This window comes from Magnolia sinica, chromosome 16, assembly GCF_029962835.1.
Source record: "Magnolia sinica isolate HGM2019 chromosome 16, MsV1, whole genome shotgun sequence".
Taxonomy (NCBI): Eukaryota; Viridiplantae; Streptophyta; class Magnoliopsida; order Magnoliales; family Magnoliaceae; genus Magnolia; species Magnolia sinica.
The window spans coordinates 65,845,532-65,858,851 of record NC_080588.1 but is presented as its reverse complement, the minus strand read 5'-3'; positions in this window follow the sequence as shown (position 1 = coordinate 65,858,851).

Below are 13,320 nucleotides of genomic sequence, written 5' to 3'. Positions count from 1 at the left end.
TTTTCTTGTTTTGATTTGGCTCATTTAACTTTTATTTGGCCATTTTCTTTTATGATTTAGTCTCACTTACATTAATCATATAGGAGTGTTTTTCCATAACAGATCCTAACTTTAGGGTCATTTTCTAATATGGTGTATTTTCTTAGTAAATTTTTTATTTCAAATCACTCATTGAAGGCTTACACTTTGTTTGTCACCTTGGATTTGGTGGTAAATTGGTGTATTTCAAATCTAAATAGTTGCTTTTTTATGTTTAGTAGCCTTACATTTGAAGATAAATAGAATCAGAGGTATTCCAAATCTATCATCTTAGTGTGTTTCAAAATCTCAACAAAATACTGAGAGTTCGAGGTAATACAAAAGAAATGCTTTTTTTTTTTTTACCTACTTTTTAAGGTCAGGAGAGTCACATACCTCGCAAAAGTGTCTCTATGCTACTAATCTATTGGATACATGGAGTCGTATAACACCTGAAAACTATTCAATTATCGATTACAACACTAAAATTATATTAATAGAGTGATATGAACCATCCAAATGTTGGACATCTAAATGAACGATTCAAAAATATTGGTGAAGCACTTATTTGTGATCATTGCATTTGTGGACCATCTAAAGCTCAAAAAAAAAATTTCTGGTCAAAGTGTGTGTATATATATTAGTGGGCTTAATTATTATAATCATTTCATCAAATATCACATATATATACTAATTTAGTACATAAAAGCTAATTTAATTAATTAAATTTGAGTCATGTAAATATATAAATATATTGGAGAATTTCAATGCCTTCTCAATATAAGCTCTCAAACGAAAGATTTAGATTCTAATGTATTTTAGATCAGGATTCGGAATCATAGTGATTCTAATGTAATTGTGATATAGATTCCAATGCATTTCAAATCCAAGCTCTTGATTGAGCCCTTTGTGATGAGTTTTTCCTCCTCAGAAAGAGGAGAGAATGCACTCATTCAACCGGTCGAGTGGTACTCAACTTAAATCTAGCGAGCAAATTGGTTTGGAACTCCGTGGTACTCGACTAGTTGAAGGAGGTGCTCGACTAGTCAAATGGGCCAGTTGACTAGTCGAAGACCCTGCTCGACTAGTCGAGGTTACGCATATTCATGTCCGGATTTTGTGCGAACTGCGTAAATTTGATGCGATTTCGCCAGAGGTGCGAAAGGGAGTTGCTTAAAGTATAAATATGGGTCTCTAGGGCTGTTCTAGGGAATACAAGAGAGTTTCCTAAAGCTTTCCAAGGGCTTGTTAAAGGGTTTAGGGCTATCAAAGGTGAGAAAGAGAGAGAGAAAGAAAGAAAGAGATAGAGGAAGCTTGTGGAAGAGAGGTTTTGCTCGTAGAGGTGATGTACTTTGCACTCGACATCTCAGCGCTTTTACGTCCTCATGATCGATGAGATTTCTCCGTTTTTCTTTATTCTCTTACTGTTCATCCGCTCCTGCGTAAGTAAAGAAGGTTTGATCCAAGTGGTGTGTGCTTGTAATCAGTTGTAACGTTCTGCTTCATTGTGGATTGTTGTTATGGACTAGGTCCCGTGGTTTTTACCTCTTTGAGGTTTTTCCATATAAAAATCTCGTGTTGTGTGGTGTATACTTTGATTTATTTCATTGCTTTATTATCACATAATTCTGGTGTTTTTAGGAGACTAGATCTTAAGGTTTTATACAACGACATCCAACAAAGTGGTATTAGAGCATTTAGGTTGGTTAATTGGAGTGGGATCGGTTTTGAATTATGGAAGGTGGCTCATCAAGGATAATTAGTCTCAATAGTTTTAACTGGACCATATGAAAGGCTAAGATGGAGGACTTGCTTTATTGCAAGGACTTGTATTCTCCAGTTCAAGGCATATCAGCAAAGTCAAAGGATATATTAGATGATGATTGGAAGAAGTTGGACCAGAAGACGATGGGGTTTATTAGACAATGGCTGGACGATTTTGTATTCCACCATGTGTCTATGGAGACCTCAGCCGCTAGCCTATGACTGAAACTACAAGGGCTGTATGAGAGGAAGACAGCTGGCAATAAAAATTTTCTAATAAGATGACTTGTGAATCTCAAGTTCAAAGATGGTGATTCTGTGGCTGAGCACATGAATGGAGAAGTACCCGAGAAGATGTGGACTGGACGAGATCTATCGTACAGTCATCTGAGGGTGTTTTGATGCAAGGGATCCATTCATGTACCAAAGGATGAGAGGTTCAAGCTCGATATGAAGATTAGGCAATGTGTGTTATTAGGGTACGGTGATTAAAAGTTCGGTTACAAATTATGGGATCCGACTGAGAAGAAGCTCGTCAGGAGCAGAGATGTGGTTTTCTTTGAAGATCAGTGTATAGAAGACATTTGTAAGCTAGAGAAGACCCAGTCTAGTTCAAGTAAGCTAGAGGATATAGATCCAGTTATTCCTCCTATGGTGCTTGATGATGGGAGAGTACAATAAGGTGCAGAGGATGAGGGAGTTCCTACAGAAGATGGATCAAAGGAGCAGCCCCCACTTGATTCACCTGTTGAGCCACGGGTGAGGAGGTCATCTAGGGACGGACAGCCGTCCAAGAGGTATTCACCGCATGAGTACATTATACTCACTGATAGGGGAAGATTATTCTGAGGCCCTAGCCGACGAGTATAAGGGGGAGTGGTTGAAAACTATGTAAGAGGAGATGGAATTATTGCATAAGAATCACACCTATGATATGATGAAATTCCCTAAGGGCAAGAAAGCTCTAACCAACAAGTGGGTGTTCAGAAGGAAAGTTGAGTAGAAGAATTCACAAACGTGGTTCAAGGCTAGACTTGTGATGAAAGGGTTTGATTAGAGGAAAGGTATAGACTTCAAGGAGATATTCTCACCAGTGGTGAAGATGACATTATATGGGTGTTACTTGGATTGGCGGCTAGCATGAATCTAAAGATAGAGCAGTTAGATGTTAAGACTGTCTTTCTCCATGGTGACCTGGAAGAAGAGATCTACATGCATCAACCATAAGGGTTCGAAGTCAAGGGCAAAGAGTATATGGTATGTAGGCCAAGGAAGAGCTTGTATGGGTTGCAACAAGCTCCACGAGAAGAAGTTCGACTCGTTCATGTTAAAGCATGGATATGATAGAACAGAGTCGGACCACTGTGTGTTCATGCGCAAGTTCTTAAATGGTGATTTCTTAGTTCTGCTGTTATATGTTGATGACATGCTCATCATGGAAAAAGACATCAAAAAGATTGACAGGCTGAAACAGAAGTTGGGCAAGTCGTTTGCGATGAAAAACATAGGCCCAGCTAAGCAAATCTTAGGAATAAAGATAACTCGTGACAGAAGCAGTAGGAAGCTTTGACTGTCACAAGAGCGGTATATTGAGAAAGTCATAGAGCAATTCAATATGAATGTAGCGAAGTCGATCAGTACTTCACTGGATGGTCACTTCAGATTGAACGACAGACAGTGTCCCAAGACGAATGCAGATGTGGATAAGATGCAAAAGATACCCTACGCATCAGTGGTAGGAAATTTGATAGATGATATGGTGTGCACGCGCCCAGACATAGCATATGCGATTAATGTTATCAGCCGGTATCTTTCTAATCCTGGCAAATAACATTGGGCAACGGTGAAATGGATACTGCGGTATTTAAGAGGTTCATCCAGGTTGAGCATATGTTATGGTGACGAAAAACCTATGTTAGAGGGCTACACAGATGCATATATGGCAGGTGACATAGACTCCAGGAAGTCTACATTGAGATTCATGTTCACGTTTGCAAGAAGAGCGGTCTCTTGGTAGAGCAAGCTACATAAGGTCGTAACATTGTCGACGACAGAGGCCGAGTACATTGCAGTCATAGAGGCATGTAAAGAGATGCTTTGGATGAAGATGTTCTTACAAAAACTTAGCTTGAAGTAGGAGGAACACGTGGTCTATTGCGATAGTTAAAGTGCTATACACTTGAGCAAGAATCCAAGTCAGCACTCCAAGTTGAAGCACATAAAGATTCGGTATCACTGGATCAGGGATACTTTGGAACGTAAGGTGTTATAGCTTGAGAAGGTCTACACAGACGATAATGGGTCAGACATGATGACCAAGGCTTTGCTCAATGGCAAATTTGAGGTTTGTAGAAACCGGACTGGCTTGAAGAAAACAAATTCTTCTTGAGTTGGAAAGGAGGAGATTTAGTGGATTTTTCCTCATTTGAAAGAGGAGAGAACGCGCTCACTCGACCGGTCGAGTGGTGCTCAACTCAAAGTCCAGTGAGCAAATTGGTTTAGAACTCCGTGGTGCTCGACCAGTCGAGGGAGGTGCTCGATCAGTCGAGTGGGCCACTGACTGGTCGAGGACCCTGATCGACCCGTCGAGGTTACGCAGATTCATGTCCGGATTTTGTGCGAATTGCGTAAAATTTGAGGTGATTTCGCAAGAGGTGCGAAAGGGAGTTGCCTAAACTATAAATAGGAGTCCCTAGGGCTGTTCTAGGGAATGCAAAAGAGCTTCCTAAAGCTTTGCAAATGTTTGTTAAAGGGTTTAGGGTTATCAAAGGTGTGTGAGAGAGAGAAAGAGGAATCTTGTGGAAGAGAGGTCCTGCTCGTAAAGGTGATCTACTCTTCACTCGACATCTCAGCACTTCTACATCCTTGTGATCGGTGAGGTCTCTCCATTTTTCTTTATTCTCTTATTGTTCATCCGCTCTTGCGTGAGTGAAGAAGGTTTGATCCAAGCGGGGTGTGCTTGTGATCAATTGTAACGTTCTTCTTCATAGTGGATTATTGCTCTGAACTAGGTCCCGTGGTTTTTCCCGCTTTGAGGGTTTTCCACGTAAAAATCTCTTGTGTCGTATAGTTTATGCTTTGATTTATTTCATTACTTTATTATCTCATAATTCTGGTGTTTTTGAGAGGCTAGATCCTAAGGTTTTTTGCAACGGTCCCCAACACTTAGGATCTTCCAACACGGAATATTTGTGACATTCCCCATCTCGGATTGTTGATGGAACTTAGCTTGTGCAAACTAACACATTTAGGTCATGTGTATAGTGTTGATGATCAATGATTTAGTGGGCCTTCACATTGATGTAAAGCAACCCAAGAACTATAAAACAATCTTAGCCCTCTAATACTAGCAAATTCTCTCAATAAATGTGGACAAGTATCCATTTTTTGCGCAACTATTCCTCACATGCAACCGATGCAATGGTGAAGGCCTATTGTCAAGGAATTCCACACCCTAACCCATCAATGAAGGAGCCAACCACATGGAATGATAGAAATGCTACAGATGTGCAAACTCAAAAATAAATAAATAAATATATATATAATCATGTGGTGCGGTGGTATGTATTCTATCACGACGCTTGACACCCTAATCATAAAATCCATACCATCTATTAGAAGACATCTGTTTCATTTATTACCTTTACAAAATCAAACTAATGGGATGATCAAATCACCGTTCATTTTTCAAGCCACAAATGGGATGGCTAGGATGGCCTAGCAAAAGCAATGTCTTAGAACCATAATGGATCCATGATGGGGCCTATTGAATAAAATTTTCAAGTTGCTAATCAGACCTATTTTGATGCAGATGATCTTGATCGTCCATATAGGCTATTGATCGGATGTTAGAATGATCCATTTCGTGTGGGGTTTCTTTTTAATGGCATCCAATGAAATGTCTTCTGAATGAAATGGATGGTCAGGATCTTATGATGTGATGTTAAAAAATTTGAATTGAACTCAACAACATCATGTGAGGCGATTTGCTAATAAATTCTGCAAGTTTTGGTGCCATCTGAGTTGACTCAGTTGAGTTTCTTGCTGACTCGGTCGAGTTCTGAGTTGACCCGATCGAGTTCCAAGTTGACTTGAAATTTTCTATAACCAAAAAGATTTCAGGGGTAATTTGGGAATGAAAAATATGAAGGTACAAAAAATGTGCCGCAGGTAAAGCAGTCCCGTCCAAGATGGCCTGAGATTCTTTACAAGTTACGTCCACGTCCTCTCACAGCCTACAGTAATTGTCTTAATATTACAATTTTGACACGCAATACAAGGGCAATTTGGTCAATGAAAAAAGGGCCTAGTGGGCATCCTAATTCCGGACGCGGATTGCGTCCTACCCCGCCAGGACGGTAATGTGTGCGGGCAGGGATCTGTGGGACCCAAAGTGATGTAAGCGTTTTATCCACGTCGTTAATCATTTTTTTCAGATCATTTTAATGAACGATACAAAAAATGAGACAGGTCCAGGGTTTAAGTGGACCACAAAGTGGGCATTTAACGTTCACCATTAAAAACTTCTTGGGAGCTGGAGAAGTTTCGGATCAAACTGATATTTGTGTTTTCACTTCATCCACGTCTGCATGACCTCATTAATAGGTTTGATGGTAAAAAAAATAAAAAATCAGGGTGGCCCTTAGAAAGGTTTCAACGGTGAGTGTCATTATCATGGCAGCTTCCTTTGATGTGGTCCACTTAAGCACTGGATCTGCCTCATTTTTTGTATCGTTCATTAAAATGATCTGAAAAAAAATGATTAACGGCGTAGATAAAATACTTACATCACGGTGGGCCCCACATATCCCTGCCCGGACGGATTATCCGGGAGGGGGTAGGACGCAATCCTCGTCCCCCTAATTCCTACCCTTCTAACTAATGATTCGTTTAGAACACAGCCAATCACGTGAAGTTCTTAAGCCAATTATTGGGGACGCGGCTTTGGTGGAACCCCGGATCCACCAAGGTAGGTGGATCCCTGACTGTGGGGCCCACCTTGATGTAAGTATCTTCTATCTACACCGTTCATCCGTTTTTTCCAGTTCATTTTAGGCAACTATTAAAAAAATTAAGCTGATACAAATGTCAGATGGACCACACCACTAGAAACAGTAGTGATTGAATGGCCACCATTTAAAACTTCTTGGGGCCGCAAAAGTTTTGAATCAAGCTGATATTTATGTTTTCCCTTCATCCAGGTCTGTGGGACGTAATCAATAGGTTGGATGGTAAATAAACATTATAGTGGACCCTAGGAGGTTTTTAGTGGCAGGCGTTCAATCAAAACTGTTTTCCTGTGGTGTGGTCCACCTGAGATTTGAACCCATCTCATTTTTTTTATTATAACCTAAATTGATCTCGAAAAATGGATGGAGAGTGTGGATAAAACACATAAATCATGGTGGAGCCCACAAAGCACTGACCAGTAGCGACCTGGTTACTGACAGGGTCAGTATGCAATCCGCATCCAATTATTGGGTGGTTGCTCTTTAAATTCGTTTTGATTCTTATAAGACAAAGGCTAAAACCATGGTCCCCCAAATTGCGGGCCCCACAGACGTGCCAACATGGGTCAGGTGTTAGATCCGAGTTGTCGATCAGGTGGGCCACAGTTTTTTAATCTGCCCACTTAATTCATACACTGCAGCCCACCACCCGATGACCAAACCTGCTTATTTTTTGGGCCAGAATGGTTACATGGTAAGACTAACTGGATGGACTGCTTGGATCCTGTGCACACACATTCCTTGGTTTGTGGATGAGTAGGACCATGGAAGATCTGGTTTTCAGTTATGACGAGAGGGATCGATGGTCCAGTAATCAAAGCGATTGGGCTGTTTTGGCCCACCTTTGATCGAGTAAACCTCGAAATTTCCGTTGGCAAGTCAATCTTAACAGTGGGCCACAGTTTACAAGGATCATTCCTCATACTGGGCAATTTTAACTCTTGGATGTGCAACATGCAAATAAACAGAATCTACGGTCCAACACCACCCTATTATCACTGATGGTGGATCCCACTTGTTGTGAAATATTTTGAAAAATCGATAAATAAAAATTGAAGAAAAGTATTTCTTTTTAGCATGAAGCTGAATCACAAATGAATATGTGGTCATTCACCCTCTTATTAATTGTTGGGTTACATGCTAAAGTGCGCCATCTAATGTTAATACAGGAGCTTGCGCCCATTCTAATGCTATGTATTGGGACCATGACTCAAGCATCTCAATTTTTAAATCTCCAAGTAAGAATACTACATATACATTCGCATATAAATTACAAAATATTTTTTATCATTTCAAATATATGACTGAAGGAAGCCGTATGTTTTCATTTAAAAATTTCAATATTATTTTGACAGAAATTTATTTTTTTTAAAATCATATATTTTGATGTTTTTTCAACACCGCATAGACGGCCACTGGAGGAACAAGAAGCTATGCTTAAATCCATCTATCATTGCATATCAGGAATCATCAGGTCTAAATTAAAGCCGAGTCCTTTGCAACACAGGTGAATGCAACAAAAAGCTCTAAGCTCTATGTGGCCCATCATTATTTCCTTATGGCATCCATTCCATCCATAAGTTGTACTAGTTTGTGTTAGGACGTGACCATAAAAATTAAGCAGTTCCAAAACTCCAGTGGGCCACACCACTGAGAATAGTAGGAATGGGGATACATAGCATCAAAACCTTCCTGGCCCACCATGATGTCTACATGCCATCCAACCGTTCATAAGATGATTCCAGTCAGGATGAAGTTTGAAATATATATATATATATATATATATATATATATATATATATATATATATATATATATATAGTATATATAGATGAAGTTTGAAATATATATATATATATATATCAGCCTGATCCAAAATTATGGGCTCCAATAAGGGCTCAATGTTTGACATACATCCCTTCTGTTCACGTGGTGTGGCCCACCCCAATCCAAAATTTCAGTAGGCTCAGGAAGGTTTTAATGGTGGACATCCACATCCCTACTATTCCTTACAGCATGGCCCACTTGATTTTGGATTGTTCTGATTTTTTAGACTTAAGTCATGAGCCAGCACAAATAATGGATGCAATGGATGTCAAGCACACGTAATGTATATTACTTGCTGCTAACATAGAGTGGTTAGCAAAACCGTGGGGCTACCTTAGGCCCATATTCAAATTTTTTATTTTCCTAAGCCCAAGCTCGGCCCATTGACAGCTCTACTCTAATGCCTGACTGTTGATTGAGATGCCTCCACCCCAAGTCTCTAGATTAGAGGATGCAAGCCCTTGATTGATGGCCCATGAAAAAACAACTGCAACAAAGGGCTAGGATCTCATTATATGGACACCAGATGTGGAAAAAGATACAGACGATTGAAACAATTAAACCATGGCACATATTCCAGCATGCATGCATCCATTAGTTAATAGCCAGATGTTATTTGTACAGCCAGGGCATTTTAACGGTGTGCAGTGTATATAAATCTTGAATTCGCCGCATGGGTTACGTCATGTAGGCCCTTGTGCTCTAACCTGGCGTAGGCTTTAATTGTGGGCACAAAAGCAACCTCATGTCAAATCAAACAAATAATAGAGAAAGAAAAATTCAAGTAAACACAAGGAATACTTAGATTTTATATAGAAAATACTTGCAGGGAAAAATCATGATACAAAGTAATAAACAATACACTATAGAAGAAGGTTACAAGAGATGGAGCAACCCCTCTTCAAAAAAACCCCTTGAATTTATGTTAGGCTCTTATGTACATTAACTCTAATTGTAACTTAACAAGAGTATCTATACTCTCCATACATAATTAGAAACAAAACCCGCATTCACGCACTTCGTCGGTCAAATCATGTAACCTTTGGTTAGACTGAACCAAACTAACTCACATACATTCAGTCGAACCAAAATGTATGAAAGTGGATAGCGTGCAACTAGAGATCCACCTACTAATTTGGTCGGACCGGACAAGAATTCAATCAAACCAAATATAGGAATTCTCTACACCAGATTAAAGATAATCGATAAACAATCTCCACCATGGCTTTAATCTTCAATGTCTACTGCCCCCAAGCTGTTATCATCCTATCTAATCATCTTCAATAGTAATAACATCATCATTGATTCTTGTGCACAGTGTCTTCATTTCTTTTTTTGTCAAGTCCAGATAAGTCGAGCAAAGCTTGAACTTGTCCAAGCTGCTATCACCATCTCTAATAATCTTTAATAGTAATACCATCATTATCGCTTCTCGTCCATATTTTGTTTTCATTTTTTTCTTTGCTAGGCCTAGAAAAGTCGAGCAAAACTTGAACTTCTCTTCTTAAGAGTGACACATCCTTCCTCTGACACCTCCTTCCTCTAACATTTGACGGATAAAATGATGACGAACATTAATGTTTTTAGTTTGAGAATAGTACACCGAGTTCTTTACCAAATTGATAATGGTCCCACTGTCATAATTTATAGGCACAACTTCCCGTTAAAGCCCCAACTTATTTATCATCTTTTTTAACCAAATAACTTCCTTGAACGTTTTCGTCACTAACGTGTATTTAGCTTCAGTTGTGGAAAGTGCAGCTAAAGATTGAAGCTTCAACATCCAACTGATAGCTCTACCTGTTAATATAAACAAATAAACGAAAGTCGACCTTCTATTATCCATATTTTCCACGTAATCTGCATCCACATAATTTACAAGTTTCTCTTCATAATTTTTGAAAACCAAGACATAATCCATCGTATCCCCTATGCACCGAAGTAGCAATTTCATTACTTCGTAATATTGCTTGTCGGGGTTTGACATATATATACTCACAACACAAACTACATGTGAAAATATCTGGTTTAGTACAGACCATAACATGCATAAGACTATCAATTGCGCTTAAGTTAGACACACGAGACATATACCGCCTTTCTTCATCTCACGTAGGACATTGATCCGAATAAAATTGAAAGTGAGCAGCGTTGAGTGTACTAATCGGTTTTGGCTTTTTCAATCCAAATTCGACTAGGACCTCAAGATATTCCTCCTAAGGCAATTATAGCCTACTCATTTCCCTATCTCTGTATATATCAATGCCAAAAATTATCACGACCTGATCTCGGAAACCGGGCTCACAAAATTCTCGATCGCCGAATCCAGCACGTCGATAGCGGACCCATCCACGAGCTAGTCAAACTCATCCTAGTATTACCCCCTACTCTCGGGCGAGTAAGGCCATACCCCTTTCCAACCGACCACGACATAGTAGGAGACGCGGCCTCCTAGTATTCAACCCTCGTGCGCTCATATATCCACTCGGTCTCGACGTTGGAGTCATCCTCTGGTACCATCGGATTTAGAAATTTTCACCCAGGGACATCTATGACGTCCCGATGTTTAGTAACAATATTTTCGGTATCCGATCCTGTCATCCACGATGTGTTTATGGAGGTCATAACCCTGATGTCGCTAGGGGCGTATAGAAAGCATGCCATACAAATGGAAAGTGCATGAATCACACCACCAGTCATGCATCAATCTTACGTGTACCGCGCGCTCATGAAGGGTAACTCTGCCTATCAGGGAGCCCATAAACAATCTACCCGAAGGCATATGTTATGATCTGTCACTCCTCGTATCAAGCATACATATGATGCGTATGATCATGAATCATGGATCTATACTAAACATGTTATATGGTAATAGGCTCTGATCATAACGAAGATGGACCTAGACTGCCTACACACTACAATTATGTGCTTATCAATGGACCTTAGGGAGAGTGACAATGCGGACATTTAACCAACATCATCCATACAATGTGGACGTCAAACCATCATTGCTACCAAGGCATAGCCCGCCATCGAGATCATCACATAAACCACGGTGGAAACACATTACAATGGGCCTTATGTACATCCCATTAGGCCTCGACCCATGGGCCTCCAATACGTCAAATGGGCCTCATACCATAGGTCTCATATGTAGCAAAGTGGGCCTTAACAACAGGCCAGAAATATATCAAGATGGGCCGATCACATGGGCCTCATATGTATATATATCAAAGGATCAACTGGACCACACTCCAAATAACAATGGTGACCATGATTTCCACTGTGAAAATTCTTAAGGCCCACCATAACATTTATTTTCTATCCAATCTAGTCGTGAGGTCACATAGACTTGGATTAAGAGGAAAACAAATTTCCTAATGATCCAAACTCTTGTGACAACAAGGAGTTTCAATGGCAGAAGCTCAATCCCCACTACCTTTTGCTGGGTGGTCCACTTGATCCTAGATCCATCTCAGTCTTTAGCTCATGCCATAAAATGAGCTTTCAAAATGGTTGGACAGCTTGGATGCAACCCATGCATCATGGTGGGGTCCACTGACCGTCCAGCAGCCCAGCCAAATGGTTAGACGGCAGTGATAAAACACATATTTTATTTATTTATTTATTTATTTTTGGGTTCCACAGTCCACGGTCAATGGACGATGTGAATAAAACACATAAAACACTGTGGGTCCCACCATAATGCTTATTTGCAATCCAACCCGTTGGTAAGGTCACATGGACCTGGATGAAAAGGAAAAACAATTTTTCATATGATCCAAAACTTCTGCCCACCCAAAAAGGGTTTCAATGGCAGTCGTTCCATCACCGCTGTTTCCTATGATGTGGGCCACCTGAGCTTCAGATAGGACTGATTTTTGGGCGGCCCACCGTCCCAAAAGGGACCTACCAAATGCACGGAGTGGATGTTCCACACACATTATGGTGAGGCCCACGGATGGGACCGTGGGTCCCTGCCAGTCCATCTGCACGTCAGCTGTTGCACCTGCCAGTCCGTTCTGACAACAGTAGCGTCAGCTGCTGCACCTGCATTTTTTTATTCTTTTTGTTTTCCTATGGTTTTTCACAGGTGGGGCCCGCATCAGACGAATCTGCTCCAACCATTGGATCGTACGGCTTAAGACCAACCAAATGAGTCTAATATGCGGCCTGTTTTTTACGAGTAAAAGGATCCAGGTGGTTTTCAACAGTAAACACCACTATTTCCTATGGTATGGCCCACCAAAAAATGGGATCAGCTTCATTTTTCGGCTCAACGCCTAAAATGAGTTGGGGAATGGAATGGACGGCTTGGATTATATACATACATCAAGGTGGGGCCTACATGTGTGGCCCACCCCAAGCCTAATACACCCCACGTCAGTTTACACTTCACTGTTAGCCACCCACCCCTCACGTCAATTCACACTTCATGGTGGAGCCGCGTCTAGCATCTCTGGACACTAGACAACGTTGATACAACACATGCACCATGGTGGGTCCCACATGTACATGGCCCACCATGCATGTATATATGTTTATATAAATATAAATATATATATATATATATAAAAAATAAACATAATATAATATATAGCATGTGGGACTTCCCACCATCCCAAAATGGACGGTGGATTTCACCTGAAATGTGGTGAGCCACACCGTTTGATGGATGGAGTAGATTTAACACGATCCGGTG